This window comes from Amblyomma americanum, chromosome 2 (genome assembly GCF_052857255.1).
Source record: "Amblyomma americanum isolate KBUSLIRL-KWMA chromosome 2, ASM5285725v1, whole genome shotgun sequence".
NCBI lineage: Eukaryota > Metazoa > Arthropoda > Arachnida > Ixodida > Ixodidae > Amblyomma > Amblyomma americanum.
Genome location: NC_135498.1, coordinates 213,687,434 through 213,704,977, shown reverse-complemented (window position 1 = coordinate 213,704,977; position 17,544 = coordinate 213,687,434). Strand labels below are relative to the sequence as shown.

Sequence of the window (17,544 nt, the reverse complement as noted above, 5' to 3'; positions counted from 1 at the left end):
TGATAAAGTTCGTCGCGATTTCTTGTTTGCGGTCTTAGAGCATGCAAATATTGGAGATGTTTTGCTTAGGAGCATAAGACTGTGCTACAAGGAGTCCTATACAAGGCTAATTGTTAACCAAGAGCTAACCAAACCTATTCCATTGAAATTACCTTCGCCAAGGCTGTCCATTATCGTCTTTGTTGTTTGCCCTACATATTGAACACCTTTGCCTCAGTGTTATTAACTGCCTATCTATCTGTGGTTTCTCTCTGGCGCTGTGTTAAATTAAGATATTAGGCTATGCAGATGATGTCGCCCTCTTTTTTTTTGTTCTGACAAAAAGAGTGTGCTTGAGCAATTGCTTTGACTGAAGTTTTGCGACGTATCAGGTGCGGCTTTTAATTTAGATAAATCCAAGGGGTTTTAATTGGGCCATTGGGGTGCAACGCCAAGTCATTATGGTGGCATAAACTGGGACTGCAGGACCCTTCACTACCTAGGGGTTTCTCTTCACCAAATTCGCAACAGTGGCACCTACAGGGATTCGCAGATAGTCTTCATCAGGCGACAAACCCAGGCTTGGATAGGTATGTAACTGTCATTGTTTACTCATCATCATCATCATCATTTATTTACCCTTAAGGGCCCCAGGGGGCATTACATAAGGGGGGGGGGCGAACAGTAATTATGTCACAAAGAAAAAAATTGGAACATAAACTTAACACATGTAGATACAACTGTGAGCACTTCAAAAGAAAAACAAGCAAGTAAGTGAGTAAACAAAAGAAAAAGAAAGAAAATGGCCTTCAAAAGGAATTATTTGGGGAATAAATCAATTAACATCTGTTTAAATTTTAGGGAATTAACTTCATTCACAACACTGTCTGGAAGGACATTCCACTCGGCTATGGCAGCTGGCAAGAACGAGGAATTGAACGCATTGGTTGAACCATGAATGCGTTGAATACTACGGCAATTATACAAACGTCGCGATGATCTTAAAGGGGGCATAATTAGGCTCTCACGAAGTTGGGAAAATTATAATAAAGTTTATGAAATAGACAGAGTCTTGCTATCTTACGACGGGATGCCAAGGAAGGTAAACCAACAGAGGATTTGATATTAGTAACACTCGACCGAGAATCATAATTTGATATTATAAACCAAGCGGCTCGATTATGATTGGCCTCTAACATATGTGTTAAATACTTTTGATGGGGATTCCAAATGCTCGATGCATATTCAAGTTTAGTGCGGATGAAAGTTTCGTATGCGATTAGTCCAACCTTAGGGGGAGAAAATGTGAGCGATCGTCTGATGAATCCTAGTGATTTGGCAACGCTAGCAGCAAGGGACGTTATGTGCTTCGAACAGTTAAGATCACTTGTTATTTCTATGCCGAGGTATCTGTAGGATTCAAATTCAGATAGCGCGGTCCTGTTTAGCGGTCCTCAAGCTCAAGTCTGCAACATTTTTTTATTTGCAAAACTTGCCTATGTGTTGCAGGTTCTCTACTGTGCGTGGAAGAATGTGCAGGTGATGCGCAGAATATTTGCTACATTTGTATGACGTTCCCAATGGGAGCCCATGCGTCGCGCAATGCAGGGTGAATTGCCGCCGGTGCAATAAACGAGAGACAATTGGCCATTGTTTTTTTCGGTGCATTGATGCTATATTCTTCTGGGACATTTACAACGAACAATTAAGAAGGACATTGACATCACACCCTACAGTATCCGTTTTTTTTGCCTGTGGAGAAACACTGTGTTGTGCCATATGATCTATTTATGTTGCTGAGACTGCTTAGTCTGTAAAAGAGCCGCATGAAGGACCGCCACGCCGAATAACCACGGTCGTCGAAGTCTTTGTTTCCTGAACGATGCGCTTAGGTGCGGGAAGTATATGCTGCCCTGCAAGAGTCGCCTAGCTGGCTCCCCTATCTGGGTGCACGGGTGTGCCTCCCAGACTTTTGATGTTTTGGTAGGAGGCGTCATGCAGGGGTAAGGTGGCCTGCTGTTTTGTGGCGTAAGCGTGCTTACACTTTTCTTTTCGGCACTGTTTCCAGGCAATAAAGAATAAAAAAGAGCCGTCGTGGCCGAGTGACAGCGTCTCCGCCTCAAAAACCACAGGCCCTGGTTCGATTCCCAGCCTCGACACAGAGTATTTTTTACTCAGTGAGTGTCCGGGAGTTTCAGTGGCTCCCGCCACCCACCACGTGGTTGGTCACGTGGTCGGCCACGTATCGCCCGCCGTGGTTCGTCACGCGGTTGGTCACGTGACCAGTCGCGTGATGCGGTGCTACAAGAGTAGGATGCGAGCACGGCGATACTGCGAGTTCATGGCCAATGTAGCTTTCGCTACAAAAATTAATGTATGATTCGAGAATGCGAAATCAAATGGAGAGCATTAAGTAAGTTGTTTTCAGCTGTGCTTTCGACAAATTCGGATACCAAAGTGTATACATCGCGAAACAACGATTTATTTGGTTCCACCGGCATCTTTCTGCGATCACTGGTTCCACCGTCACGGCCCTCCGAAGGTGACCCTAATTACGGTTTCGAGGAACAAATGTCGTTGCTACGAATTCCTCGCACAAATCAGGCTATGTCGACTAGCAATTTTGTGCGGCCAAACGGCAGATTCGTTTGCCCTCACTCCGAACCGTCTGCGCCAAACGGATGGGAGACAATTTTGTTACTAATGACGATCCCAAGTGGCGCTAGTGTCGGCACCCGCTCAGACGGTACATATATATATAGCGCAACGCCGCCAAGCGGCGTAAACCCGTCGCCGTGCCGGGCCGACAACTTCTCGTGCGCGGTCACATGATGGGGGTCACATTTTGCTGACCTGTGATTTCCGTCCGCCATCTTGAAATCTCGAACGGTCAAGAAACGTTCGAAAGCGAGCAATAAGCGCTAACGCTCTTTGAAAATGGTTGTGGTTTAGTTCTTTTCACCACCGGCTCTACTACTTCGCGAACTCCTCATACGCCGGATCCTACGGCGGCGTGTGTCCGCGTAAATATCACTTGAATTTTCAGAAGGGACGGCTGCTGCGGTGCCACAAGTTACCCTCATGGTGCTACTCAGTGGCGTTTTTTTCCCGCTGATTGCTTCTGCTCTGGACTGTGGGGACCTGCCCTGCAGCCCCTGTGTTTGCTTTCCCGCGAGGCACCGTGCAGCGGCAGTCTCACCTCGAGGATGAGCGCATTCCCTTGTCAGTTACATTAACTGGCAAGAGAGGGCGCCAGCATCGCTGCGCGGGAGACTGCCAAAGCCCGCTCGCGGGAGAGGGGGCATGGGGGGCTTCGGCTGGGATCGTCGGCGCGAGCGGAGATGTCGATAGCGGCTCCGCCCTTCGCCGGCGGGGCGAGGCAGCGACGGGGAGACAGGCTCCCGTACTCGTCCCGTCCGGCCTTCGGAGTATATAATCCCTTGCCCTAGCGCGGGCGAACATTCGCTCGGAACCTTGCTGGTGAGTCGGACGACCTTGATTCATTAGCATACCTTGTTGCTAGCTGGCGTTATTGTTGCTGTAGCAATAAATGCTTGTTTGGGTCAGCCAATGTGTCGTTCCTTTGTTCCCTCAGAGCAAGGCCCGCCGTGGTCGGCGAGCGCTCGGTAGCGTACGCGATCACGGGGTGGGGTCCGGGCGGCTTTGAACCGTGTCAGCCGCGATGGAGTGGGAAGAATGTACTTATCTCCCCAATTCAACCCCACATGACCTAGCAGGATACCAGGGGGAAGCCGCGCTACTTGCCGCCAATTTAGGATAAAAAGCGCGCTATGCACACTTCTTACTCACTTGTTTTTTTTTTTTTAAAATAAATGTTTTTACTACTACTACTACTACTCACTTGTTTTCAGGAGCGGTCACCAGATTGTTAATCATGGCAGGACACACTCTACATAAAAATTGAATAAAACCTGATTCGGAAAGCTTGTTTGCCAGACACAATAGCCGGTCGTGGCCAGAGCTTTATTTCACTCCGGCCAGAATCTTCCAGTTTCAGGACCTTCCATGATTTTGGTTTGGCATTGATCATTTTACATTTGGCGTGCTCTTCTGCCAGATCAGCGACAAAATTTGACAAAAATGGCCTCATGATGTTGTGGACAATCAACTTTAGCAGGGCTCTTCTGTGAGGCTCTGTGGTGCCCTTCGAGCACACAAACAGCGGATTTTTGCTAGTGATGACAGCACCAGGTCTGTAAGCTCCTTAAGCGGCCTTGGCCCCCTAAAAAGCACAGGAGCCACACTTGATGCAGCACCTTCCAGGCGGCTCACAAACCCTACGAAGGCCAAGGTAGGGTATGACAGCCCTCCCCGGTCCATGCCTGCTATGATCGGAGTAGTGGTAGACGGGGAGGCTGGTGCCCGCAAATTAATGAAAAGGCCCTCACATGCAATGCAATCTTGCACGGCTCTGACCAAGAATCCAGCAAGCATTGCCAGTGTGCTGGCTCGAGGGCTTCGTTGAGGGGCACCTGAAAGAAAGAAGGCAAAGTGGAACTTAATAACACTTACTCTGAAAAATGCTATTGGCAGCATTTCAGTCCTAAATCAATATTTTGCTAGCACAGTGCCCAAACATTGGTAATATGTCCTTAATTTGCGCAAACAGATCATTTGTCAATGGATATAAGACAGCTGTTTAGGCGACAACACTTTTCGAAGGTCACCGTTCAGGCACAGTTAAGTGCAGACACAACGCTGTCCCTTCCTCTTGGTCGAAGCCTCAGTCGTTGATCACCCCGTTCAGACACTCAAGGTCATTTTGTGACAGCGCCTGAACTCACTGTTTTATAACAATGTCTCTATTTTTCCGAGGAGCATATTCCTTAACACTTGGATGACGGAAATGGCACAAGGCCTTTTAGATTTTCCCTTTGAATTTAGAAACTGCATGTGTACAATTAGCGTACAAAGCCCAAGTATTAAAGGGTGGTCCCAGCACTTTTCATACTTGGATAGCGCTCCACTTCAGCGAGATGTGGGAGCAGAAGCTTCTTGATAGCATTGTCGGAAGTGCCTGCACAGGGCTGGGAAACAGTTTTGATGCCTTCCCCAGCGAGCCCACCATACTCCCAGCATTGGCACTGGATGACGCGTGGATGATTCCAGTCACCAAAATTTTCTGCAGAGATGCGTAGGCGTCCGTTTGGTCATTGCACCCATTCAGTTGCCGGATTGTCGAAACCAGTGTCTCTACATCGTCACTTGAAAACTTAGCCGTGAGCACAAAATGAAATCCAGACTTAAGAGGAACCTTGTGCATAGCACTGTCGACATGCTGGTCACTCTCAGTGCCTCATATGTCTCGTCAGACAGGAACTTCATCTTGTATGATATCGCTTCTTTCCATTCCATGAAGTACTTAAGAGAGTCATTTTCTAGCCATGAAAGTCTTTAAGAGAAATGTTTCCAGTGTAGTAAGTTAGCACATGTCACAAGAAAAGCAGCAAAGACCGCTTCAGTAGCTGTTAATAAAGAAAACCTGCTTTCCATTAGCTCCACCCTAGAAGCCGATAATGGTTCAACTCTACAAATCCATGCTTTAAACATTGAAATACGTTGATGGCTGAGTGGTTATGGTGCTCGGCTGCTGACCCGAAAGACGTGGGTACGATCTTGGCCACGGCGCTTGCATCTTGATGTAGGCAAAATGCTAGAGGAATGTGCATTGTGCCGCGCCAACATATGCTAAACCTCAGGTGTTCAAATTATCTGCAGCCCTCCACTACGGCGTCCTTCATAGCCTGCGTCGCTTTAAGATTTTAAACCCTGAAAACCATAAATCACTAAAATACGGTCGGCATAAACACTGCCGAAGCTAATACACAACTCTTGTCTTCTGCAGAGTAAAATGGCATCCCCAAGGCATCTCTGCTTGTCCAGTGGAGAGTGGTGCTCTTAATATCATGGAGTACAACTCACTTGTGCACCAATTCCATAAATTCCTCTGTTGGCAGGCAGTCCCCGAAGCCAGAAGGTCCAAGGCTCTGTCCAAGTTGCTGCAAAAATCGCAGGACTGTGGTGACTTAAACGAGAATAAGAGTGAATGATGATCATTCATCTAATATGGCTAATCACTCTCCTTAATGCTGCGAAGTCTAGAAGGAAAGATGTTATTAGGTGCGTGCTGTAACCCAGAAACTGATCCTTTACGTTTTAAGCATGCATCCTTTACATGTGGCGAAAAAACCTGAACAGCACTACTGACGTTCATTTTTTCGAAATTTGTCGGCCACAGGGGCTTCTTGATCAGGCACTTCACCAGCTTGGAGGCTCCCTCCTTTTCCTGAATCTTGTATAGCAGTCTGTAACAAGGGGAACCATTTGTCAAGTCTGAATAGCTAAAGCAGAAATGCCATCTTTGTAACTCAAGAAGTTTGGAAGGATGAATTTTCCATTTCTTCTCAACAGTCTGTCCACATGAAGGAACTGGAATGTGATGTTTTTCATTCTGTGGCAATAGTCAAAAGACACACGATCTGAATCCAGAGGGTGGCTGAAAAAAGTTATATTCACAGGAAAATGGACCTGATTACAAAAAATTATTCGCATGTTCACAAAGCACATTTTTTGTAGCATGTTCCCGTCCACGACAGGGCTCTGTACTACTTTCCTTGATTCGCTGTTTTCTTGTGTCGGTAACATCGTGCGAAAGTTGTACATGGTGGCGATATAATCATCAACATGTCAAGTTGTCATAGCAGCTAGAAATAAATTCATTACTCAAAGCAAATTGGCTTTTGAATGTGATTAAACAGCCAACACGAATCACAACTATGTAAACATCGTTATTAGATGAAGTACTTATAACTCTGGACGTTAGTAATGTAAAATCGGGCGTAATCACTTGGGATGCATGTGACATTTTCCCATATTTTTTGCTTCCAACATGAACACCGAAACAAAAACAGACAGATTTCACTTCAGCCTTTTTCTGAGGCTAACCTTTCTACATGTAGGAAATGCATAGTTGATGCCTCCCGCAGGGAGGTGTCGGCAGCATGCAGACGTTGGTGAATGGCGACACCACGGGTTCCTGAGAATCCGCCGGGACATCGCCGCAGGGGGATGATGGTGAACAGCGCGTCACCACGGACCCGAGCACCCGCGCTTAGCCGTGCGTGGCATCGCCGTGTCCTGGGAAAAGTGGCTCCTGGTGGTTGAGCCGATGACGAGCGTTTGGACATTTAAGGCCCCTCGTTGGAGGCAACACGCTACTTTGGCCCCTGCTTCCTGTAGACGGCACCTCCAGCCTTACCCGACCGGAGGAGATCGGCAGTCGCCTTTTCCTATATCCTCCGCTCTATCTTTCACTTACCTATCGATTTCATACAACTCTCCTGTCTCCTCCTCCTTTCTCGGTTTTCTCATTTTTCATAGGCGGCAATATCATGTAATACCCTTCGAATTTGAATAAAAGCCAGCCCGAATCTTGTCCCCGTTCCAAGTACAAAAATGTCTGACTGATGCCCTAGGATGAAAGTGCAAAGCAAGTAAAATTGGCAGCGGAGGCCTGCTACTCGAACTTGATAATGAATCTCAGCAAGGAAAGCTCTCGAACATTCCAGTCCTTTGGAAACGTACCTATCACTATCACTGCACATAGATCGTTGAATACCGTCCGTGGCGTAATTTCCGACTCTGAATTTCTCCACATCACTTAAAAAGAAATGTTGGATGGTCTAGTGGACCAAAATGCGGTAAATGTTCAATGAATCAAAATCAGAAAAAAAATAAATTCCTACTAAGCACACGATCCTCGCATTCTATACAATCACAGTAACTGAAACGATAGACGTAGGTTATCTGAAAATCCAAGTTCGAACATATATACCCCAACCGCGCAGATGCTTTAACTGTCAAAGATATGGCCATGCATCAAACAGCTGCCGCGGTCATAAAACCTGCTCGAATGTGGCTCAAGAGAGCACGCAACTGAGAATTGCGATGCAGTGGCGTCCTCTTGTGCAAACTGCGTAGGAGACCACCTTGCTTACTCCAGGCCTTGTCCAAGATAGAAAAATGAAAAAGAAATCATAGCTCTGAAAACAAAAGAAAACATAACATTCAAAGGAGACAGAAAAGGGTTGGCACTCGCAAATCTATCTCTATTTACGGCAAAGACAAACTGCGGATGTGGTGCGTAGGGGTGGAGCACCACACCCGGCTCTGGCCATTGTCCAGGCAAAGCCTCTGGCAGGGCCATCCCCGCCTCCGGCAGACACAGTGAAGGCTTCACTGCCACCCCTGGAGATGGGCACACCGGCCCCTCAGTCGGCAGCCCGCAAGGTTTCCCCCAGTCGGGAGAGGCCTGTAAACCGCACACCCGCGGGTTCCCCGCGGTTGTCTAGAACCTCTAGAGAGGCAACGGACACAACGCAAAACTATCCCGCGCTGTAGCAGCAGCACAGAGGACCCGTGTAACAGGACCCTCAAAACCAGAAACATAGGTTTAATTGCACTCCCAAACCTCATTCAACATGGCGTTCCTAATCAGTTTGAACTGTCATTGACTTTTAAAAAGCTACAGCGATTTGACAGATCTTTATTGTTTATTGAATTTTTTTAGCACATAAAAGCTTGCCATCGGACCGAGGCTAAAAGGGGACGTAAAAGTCACCTGACAGGTTCTTCGGCACCACAGATTACGTGTGCAGCACAAGATGGTGGGCATTGAGCAAAACAAAACTGTCAGTCATTGGTCGCGGATACATTGCACATACAAACGCATTCAAATAAATACATCTTACGTACATGAAACGAACAGATACAAGATCAGAAATGCGAGGACACAGCAGGAATAGGGCCCAAATAATCACATATGTCCCACAAAGTATAGTTCAGTTTTTTCCGGAATGATGGCAAGGATGATGATTGTTCAAAAAGATTAAGTATGAAAGGAAGGTTCGGGATTTGCCGGGGAATTAACCACTCACCATACCCGGTTCTTATACCGGGCTTTAGAAAGTTAACTTTTCTTAGACCATAGTGTGGATTTGTATTGGTAAACGTATTTTGAAAACGCACTACAATAAGTTTTGTATTGCATCTATATAAATTCGGACAGTCGTTGATTATAGGGTGCTGTTATACTTAATATCTGACTTCTTTTAAAGTACGCTGAAACAGAGTCATATCTTGAGAGATTGTAAATGAAACGCAAGCCTTTTTTTTGAAGCATATAAATCTTTTTCATGCTTGTTTTCGTGCCTACTCCCCATAGTAACATAGAGTACTGCACGCGAGACTGGACCGTGGAAAAATATAGTTGCTTCCTCAAATGTATTGGGAGAAGGGGGCGAAATTTATTTACTATATCAATTTATGGGGCAGTTTTGCTGGTTACAAGGTCTATATGGTAACACCAACGGAGGTTTTCATGAAACAGCACGCCTAAATATTTTTGTACTGAAACACGTTCTAGGGGGCTAGACAGGAAGGAAATTGGGATAGAATTAATTATTGGTTTATTGACAGGTGGAAAAATTATATATTTCGTTTTATTAACATTTAACATCAGCTGGTTGCCACAAAGCCTTGTTAAAATCCAGAAAAATTCATATGGTAAACAACTACAATTCTATGTTATATGCTAACTTATATTTAATGAATACTAGTGCAGATTCAGTTGATTTCCCCTTCTGGAAACCATACTGGGCTGCAGAGAGCAGCGCATTTTCAGTTAAGTGCTTAGATAACTTTGTATTAATTACTCTTTTTACTATTTTGGAAAACAGCCGGAGCACCGATATTGGACGGTAGTTATTGATACAGTCGGCAGCACCGCCTTTGTGAAGAACTATGACTTTAGCGATTTTCATTTTATTTGGAAATATTCCGGTAGATAATACCTGATTTGTTAAGTGGCATAGGACTTCAGAGAGAATATCAGAAACAGCTTTGATTGGCACAGCAGAAATGCCATAAAAACCAGAAGAACTGCTATTTTTAAGACCGTTGATTAGGCAAACAATTTCAGTTTCTGTGGTCGGGTAAAGAAACAAGGAGTTGGATGGGTTACATTGAATATACTTTTCGAACTCGAAGAACCACGAGCAGTAAAAGATCCAAAATTTAAAAATGACTATTGACCTCAGTGCTCAGAGAAGCACCGCCAAACATTTAATTATCGATATTTAATTCAGCGGGTATGGAGGTATGACGTTTATTAAGTAAACTTTTTACAACGTGCCAAGACCTTTGAGGATCATAGCAAATGTCAGCGGATTTGTTGGCATAATAGCGAATGCGTGCTTTCTTGCTATCGGTACCCAACTTGTTGCGGTTTATTTTTGTATTCCGCGAACAACCCTTTATCTCTGCATGATAAAAATTTGTGAAAAAGACCATTTCGAGTTTTTATTCTTAGCAGTAGCCCGCAAGTAATCCAAGGTTTCCTGGCTCTTTTGCTTTTCTTTACGGTTACAAGAGGGAATGCGATATCATATAATTCTATTATTTCTTCTAGAAATCGTTCGTACAAGTCATTGGGGTTCTGGAGGGCTAAAAGTTCGTGCCAGTCTACAGCGGCTACAAGAGATCGGAACTGTTCAATACTTCTCTTTGTTATCATTCTAGTAGTGCGTGCAGTATTGGTGCATCGACAATCTGTACACGGACCTCTTGGTACAAAACAGAAAATAAATTATCGCTGATGCCACTGGCAAGAACACCAGCCATTGATTTTTTGTGATCGCAACTTAACAAACAGAGGTCTATTAATGACTCAGTATTGAGAGTGACACGGGTTGGGGCATTGATAACATTGGAGAAGCCATAACAAGACAGAATATCAACGAAAGTGCCAGATGCATGTTAGGGGCGAAGCAAGTTAATGTTAAAATCACTCATAATTATAACAGGAAGTCCTAGTACAGAAAGTTTTTCTAGCATTAATTCAAGGATCCAGAAGAATTCTTCGTAAGAACGCAAACAACGTAAACAACGTATTCTTTGTAAACAACGCCATACATGAATGACCTGGATTTGACAAAAAGGGATTAAATGTTCTGGTTCAAAAGTGTGTAGTCAGACGCAACTTCATAATATAAATATAATATAAATTGCAACATTACCACATATTTTAGCTTTTCTGCATAAAGCTTCACATCTATAACCATCAAAATGCACTATATCACCAGAATCCCTGAACCAGGTTTCTGAAAACCCAAAACATCAAACTCATGCTTTAACGAAGATAAAAAGCTGCAAACCTCTTCATCCTTGTTACGCAAACAGTGCGCATTTAGGTGGTAAAAGGAAAAACACTTGGACTGCATTTTAAATGATAAAGAAATACTGTGAAAAGATTCTATGCTATGATAGAGAAGACCAGCGTCAGGACCTGCCATTCTGCTGAAAAACCGGCCAAAGCAGTAAACACTCGCCGCTTATCATTACATTTTTTCTAGATCATGTTCATTGTAGATCCGAAGAACCTTATCGCCTTCTGCCCTACGAGCGAAAATGCGCCCGTCGTTCTGCCACACGAAGGCATAATTAAGTTCGGATCCTTTTGAGCGGGCTAGCCAGAGTAACCGTTTGCTCTCCCCGGTCAACTTGTCCAGAAGCTTCACATTCGAGTCCTTTGTCATGGGAGCAGTGCGACATTTCATCGATTTCTGTTTTAGAGATGCCAGATGAAATCTAGCAATAATCATTGATTCCTTTCCAGTTTTCGCTGGCAAGCTTTGCAGGGCTTCAAGATCGGAGTCCTCTAGGGTTGGAGTTGTAGCGACGCCGCTAGGCTATTCATTACCTCTAGAAGGTTTTCATGCTGTTCCTGAACGATTTCATGCACTTTCATGTTCCGTCTGCGGTGGTTCTGCTGTGATTCATTCACCTGAAGACGTATTTGCCTGGTTGCTGGGATTTTCCAGTTTCAATGTTTTCTACCTTTTTCTTTAGTGCAGCCATGTCGTTCTTTTGTTTCTCAAGATTTTCTAGCACGGTATCATACTGGTAGGAAACCAGCTTAATTGAGCTTTCAATTCCATCAACTTTCGCAACAAGTTCACTGAGTGCGTCGACCTTTGCCACAAGAGGAAGAAGCAGAGAAAGTTTGTCATTTAGATCATTTAGCTGGCGATCAATGTTAGCATTTTCAGCTGGCGAAGGAGCAGCTGGGCCACTTTTCTTTTTCACGGAATCACAAGTTGGGCATTTCTATGTCGAAATTACTGAGTCACCCTTGTTTCGAAAGCTCGACGCAGACACACCCGAATATTTTCCAAGGTGATAAGGATAGTTACATGTGGAGCATACTAAGCACCTCTTTATCATCAATCATATCCTCATGGCAGGCTAAACATTCCGACATGATTCTCAAATGAGGGTTGACTGAAGAAGACAGCAGGAAAGAAAAATGCAGCGGCAGCAGCAGCAGTGCAAAAGGAAGCTTAGAGGAGGTATTCTAAATAACACCAACCTGCGAGAGCGTTGCGAGCATAGATCCGCAGTATGCTGCCTGCCACCGCTGCTGTGTGCAAATGTCGGCGCAGCCTGTGGATGCAGCCTTTTTAAGCACGGCCAGGGCACCTCAATGCTCCGGAAGACGACCAACTGGTGGCCAAGTCAGCAGTACTTATCAGGCGGGCGGGGGGAAAGTCAGGTTCAACCAGAACCGGCGAAGCCAAGATCAAAACTGGCGTATTTCGATGCTCCGGAAGACGACCATCTGGTGGCGAAGTCAGCAGCCCTTATCAGGCGGGCGGGGGGAACGTCAGGTTCAACCAGATCCGGCGAAGCCAAGATCGAAACAGGCGTATTTCGATGCTCCGGAAGACGACCAACCGGTGGCCAAATCAGCAGTCCTTATCAGGCGGGCGGGGGGGAACGTCAGGTTCAACCAGATCCGGCGAAGCCAAGATCGAAACAGGCGTATTTCGATGCTACGGAAGACGACCAACTGTTGGCCAAGTCAGCAGCCCTTATCAGGGGGGCGGGGGGGGACGTCAGGTTTAACCAGATCCGGTGAAGCCAAGATCGAAACAGGCGTATTTCGATGCTCCGGAAGACTACCAACTGGTGGCCATTCAGCAGTCCTTATCAGGCGGGCGGGAGGAACGTCAATTTCAACCAGATCCGGCGAAGCCAAGATCGAAACAGGCGTATTTCGATGCTACGGAAGACGACCAACTGGTGGCCAAGACAGCAGTCCTTATCAGGAGGGCGGGGGGAACGTAAGGTTCAACCAGATCCGGCGAAGCCAAGATCGAAACAGGCGTATTTCGTTGCCCCGGAAGACGACCAACTGGTGGCCAAGTCAGCAGTCCTTCTCAGGTGGACGGGGGGAACGTCAGGTTCAACCAGATCCGGCGAAGCCAAGATCGAAACAGGCGTATTTCGATGCTCCGGAAGACGACCAACTGGTGGCCATTCAGCAGTCCTTAACAGGAGGGAGGGGGGAACGTAAGGTTCAACCAGATCCGGCGAAGCCAAGGTCGAAACAGGTGTATTTCGATGCTCCGGAAGACGACCAACTGGTGGCCAAGTCAGCAGTCCTTATCAGGCGGGCGGGAGGAACATCAGGTTCAACCAGATCCGGCGAAGCTAAGATCAGAACAGGCGTATTTCGATGCTCCGGAAGACGACCAACTGGTGGCCAAGTCAGCAGTCCTTCTCAGGGGGACGGGGGGAACGTCAGGTTCAACCAGATCCGGCGAAGCCAAGATCGAAACAGGCGTATTTCGATGCTCCGGAAGACGACCAACTGGTGGCCAAGTCAGCAGTCCTTATCAGGGGGGCGGGGGTAACGTCAGGGTCAACCAGATCCGGCGAAGCCAAGATCGAAACAGGCGTATTTCGATACTATGGAAGACGACCATCTGGTGGCCAAGTCAGCAGTCCTTATCAGGCGGGCGGGGGGAACGTCAGGTTCAACCAGATCCGGCGAAGCCAAGATCGAAAGAGGCGTATTTCGATGCTCCGGAAGACGACCAACTAGTGGCCATTTAGCAGTCATTATCAGGCGGGCGGGAGGAACGTCATTTTCAACCAGATACGGCGAAGCCAAGATCGAAACAGGCGTATTTCGATGCTACGGAAGACGACCAACAGGTGGCTAAGTCAGCAGTCCTTATCAGGGGGGCGGGGGGAACGTCAGGGTCACCCAGATCCGGTGAAGCCAAGATCGAAAAAGGCGTATTTCGATACTCCGGAAGACGACCAACTGGTGGCCAAATCAGCAGTCCTTATCAGGCGGGCGGGGGGAACGTCAGGTTCAACCAGATCCGGCAAAGCCAAGATCGAAACAGGCGTATTTCGATGCTCCTGAAAACGTCCACCTGGTGGCCAAGTCAGCAGTCCTTATCAGGCGGGCGGGGGGAACGTCAGGTTCAACCAGATCCGGCGAAGCCAAGATCGAAACCGGCGTATTTCGATGCTCCGGAAGACGACCAACTGGCGGCCAAGTCAGCAGTATTTATCAGGCGGGCGGGGGGAACGTCAGGTTCAACCAGATCCGTCGAAGCCAAGATCGAAACAGTCGTATTTCGATGCTACGGAAGACGACCAACTGGTGGCCAAGTCAGCAGTCCTTATCAGGCGGGGGGGGGGGGGAGGGGGGGGGGACGTCAGTTCAACCAGATCCGGCGAAACCAAGATCAAAACAGGCGTATTTCGATGCTCCGGAAGACGTCCAACTGTTGGCCAAGTCAGCAGTCCTATCAGGCGGGGGGGGGGGGGGACGTCAGGTTCAAACAGATCCTGCGAAGCCAAGATCAAAACAGGCGTATTTCGATGCTCCGGAAGACGACCAACTGTTGGCCATGTCAGCAGTCCTTATCAGGCGGGAGGGGGGAACGTCAGGTTCAACCAGATCTGGCGAAGCCAAGATCGAAACAGGCGTATTTCGATGCTCCTGAAGACGAGCAACTGGTGGCCATTCAGCAGTCCTTATCAGGCGGGCGGGAGGAATGTCAGTTTCAACCAGATCCGGCGAAGCCATGATCGAAACAGGCGTATTTCGATGCTACGGAAGACGACCAACTGGTGGCCAAGTCAGCAGTCCTTATCAGGGGGGCGGGGGGGAACGTCAGGTTCAACCAGATGCGGCGAAGCCAAGATGGAAACAGGCGTATTTCGATGCTCCGGAAGACGACCAACTGGTGGCCAAATCAGCAGTCCTTATCAGGCGGGCGGGGGAACGTCAGGTTCAACCAGATCCGGCGAAGCCAAGATCGAAAGAGGCGTATTTCGATGCTCCGGAAGACGACCAACTAGTGGCCATTTAGCAGTCATTATCAGGCGGGCGGGAGGAACGTCATTTTCAACCAGATCCGGCGAAGCCAAGATCGAAACAGGCGTATTTCGATGCTACGGAAGACGACCAACAGGTGGCCAAGTCAGCAGTCCTTATCAGGGGGGCAGGGGGAACGTCAGGTTCAACCAGATCCGGCGAAGCCAAGATCCAAACCGGCGTATTTCGATGCTCCGGAAGACGACCAACTGATGGCCAAATCAGCAGTTCTTATCAGGCGGGCGGGGGGAACGTCAGGTTCAACCAGATCCGGCGAAGCCAAGATCGAAACAGGCGTATTTCGATGCTCCGGAAGACGACCAACTGGCGGCCAAGTCAGCAGTCCTTATCAGGCGGGCGGGGGGAGCGTCAGGTTCAACCAGATCCGGTGAAGCCAAGATTGAAACAGGCGTATTTCAATGCTCCGGAAGACGACCATCTGGTGGCCAAATCAGCAGTCCTTATCAGGCGGGAGGGGGGAACGTCAGGTTCAACCAGATACGGCGAAGCCAAGATCGAAGCAGGTGTATTTCGATGCTACGGAAGACGACCATGTGGTGGTCAAGTCAGCAGTCCTTATCAGGCGGGCGGGGGAACGTCAGGTTCAACCAGATCCGGCGAAGCCAAGTTCGAAAGAGGCGTATTTCGATGCTCCGGAAGACGACCAACGGGTGGCCAAGTCAGCAGTCTTTATCAGGCGGGCGGGGGGAACGTCAGGTTCAACCAGATCCGGCGAAGCCAAGATCGAAACAGGCGTATTTCGATGCTCCGGAAGACGACCAACTAGTGGCCAAGTCAGGAGTCCTTATCAGGCGGGCGGGGAGAACGTCAGGTTCAACCAGATCCGGTGAAGCCAAGATCGAAACAGGCGTGTTTCGATGCTCCGGAAGACGACCATCTGGTGGCCAAATCAGTAGTCCTCATCAGGCGGGCGGGGGGAACGTTAGGTTCAACCAGATCGGGCGAAGCCAAGATCGAAACAGGCGTATTTCGATGTTACGGGAGAAGACCATCTGGTGGCCAAGTCAGCAGTCCTTATCAGGCGGGCGGGGGAACGTCAGGTTCAACCAGATCCGGCGAAACCAAGATCGAAACAGGCGTATTTTGATGCTCCGGAAGAGGACCAACCGGTGGCCAAGTCAGCAGTCCTTATCAGGCGGGCGGGGGGAACATCAAGTTCAACCAGATCCGGTGAAGCTAAGATCGGAACAGGCGTATTTCGTTGCTCCGGAAGACGACCAACTGGTGGCCAAGTCAGCAGTCCTTCTCAGGGGGACGGGGGGAACATCAGGTTCAACCAGATCCGGCGAAGCCAAGATCAAACAGGCGTATTTCGATGCTCCGGAAGACGACCAACTGGTGGCCATTCAGCAGTCCTTATCAGACAGGCGGGGGAAAAGTCAGGTTCAACCAAGAATCTGGCAAAGCCACGATCGAAACAGGCGTATCTGCAAGAGTGTTGCGTGGCAGTTAGCGTAGATCCACAGTGTGCTGACTGCCGCCGCTGCTGTGTGCAAATGTCTCTTTCTCCTGTGACATTACGCCTTCAAGAAACAAACGTAGGTTCAAACTTACAAACATATTAATAAGTATAGTCTATGTGAGTTACTGAGAGCAAGCGAGTAGGCTTTTTGGAGGTGATGCGATTATTGTTCAATTTGGTCTTCCAACCTGTGAAATCAAGTTAAACACCAAACATGAAGCCGTTGCAGTCACTGTTGTTCATTTCGAAACCATCACATAATGTTCCATTTATCTCGAGCCACAACTAAGTTACACTCCATGACCTAGAAACACGTTTAGAACAACTACCATAGTTATATCGTTAGTTGTGGATTTTAATACGCACTCCTCTTTCTGGGGAAGTGAGGAAAGTAAATCTAGAGGTCGCATTTTAGATTTTATTTTCTGCCATAATGTCTGTCTACTAAATTCGGGAAAGCGCACATATTGTTCCACAAGCAAAGGAAAATTAGTTGTTTAGATTTATCGTTTAGTTCACTGTCTGTTTTTAGTGAGTTTAAATGAGATGCCATCGACAACCCATATGGCAGCGATCATCTCCCGGTACTGATTAGCTTAACATTTGAACCGGAAATAATCCCAAGAAAACCGCGACGTTGGAAACTTCATCTAGCAAACTTTAAACTTTATTACAGCAGATTCCTCTTTATAAAAAATTACCTTAATCTTAACATCGACGAGATTAATGAAAAATTCACAAATTGTATTATAGCTGCCGCACACTTAGCTGATCATTTTTCATTTAATTTAGTACATTAACGATTTACGAGGGGGTATTACAA

General features: G+C 47.3%; 1 protein-coding gene and 1 pseudogene across 8 annotated transcripts in view; one reads left to right on the top strand and one right to left on the bottom strand.

The window, feature by feature from the left end:
* Window positions 1-17,544, top strand: part of LOC144119452 (uncharacterized) — an 816,664-nt gene that overhangs the window by 293,974 nt on the left and 505,146 nt on the right. The gene's annotated exons all lie outside the window — the stretch shown is intronic.
* Window positions 3,890-6,214, bottom strand: LOC144119383 (uncharacterized; annotated as a pseudogene).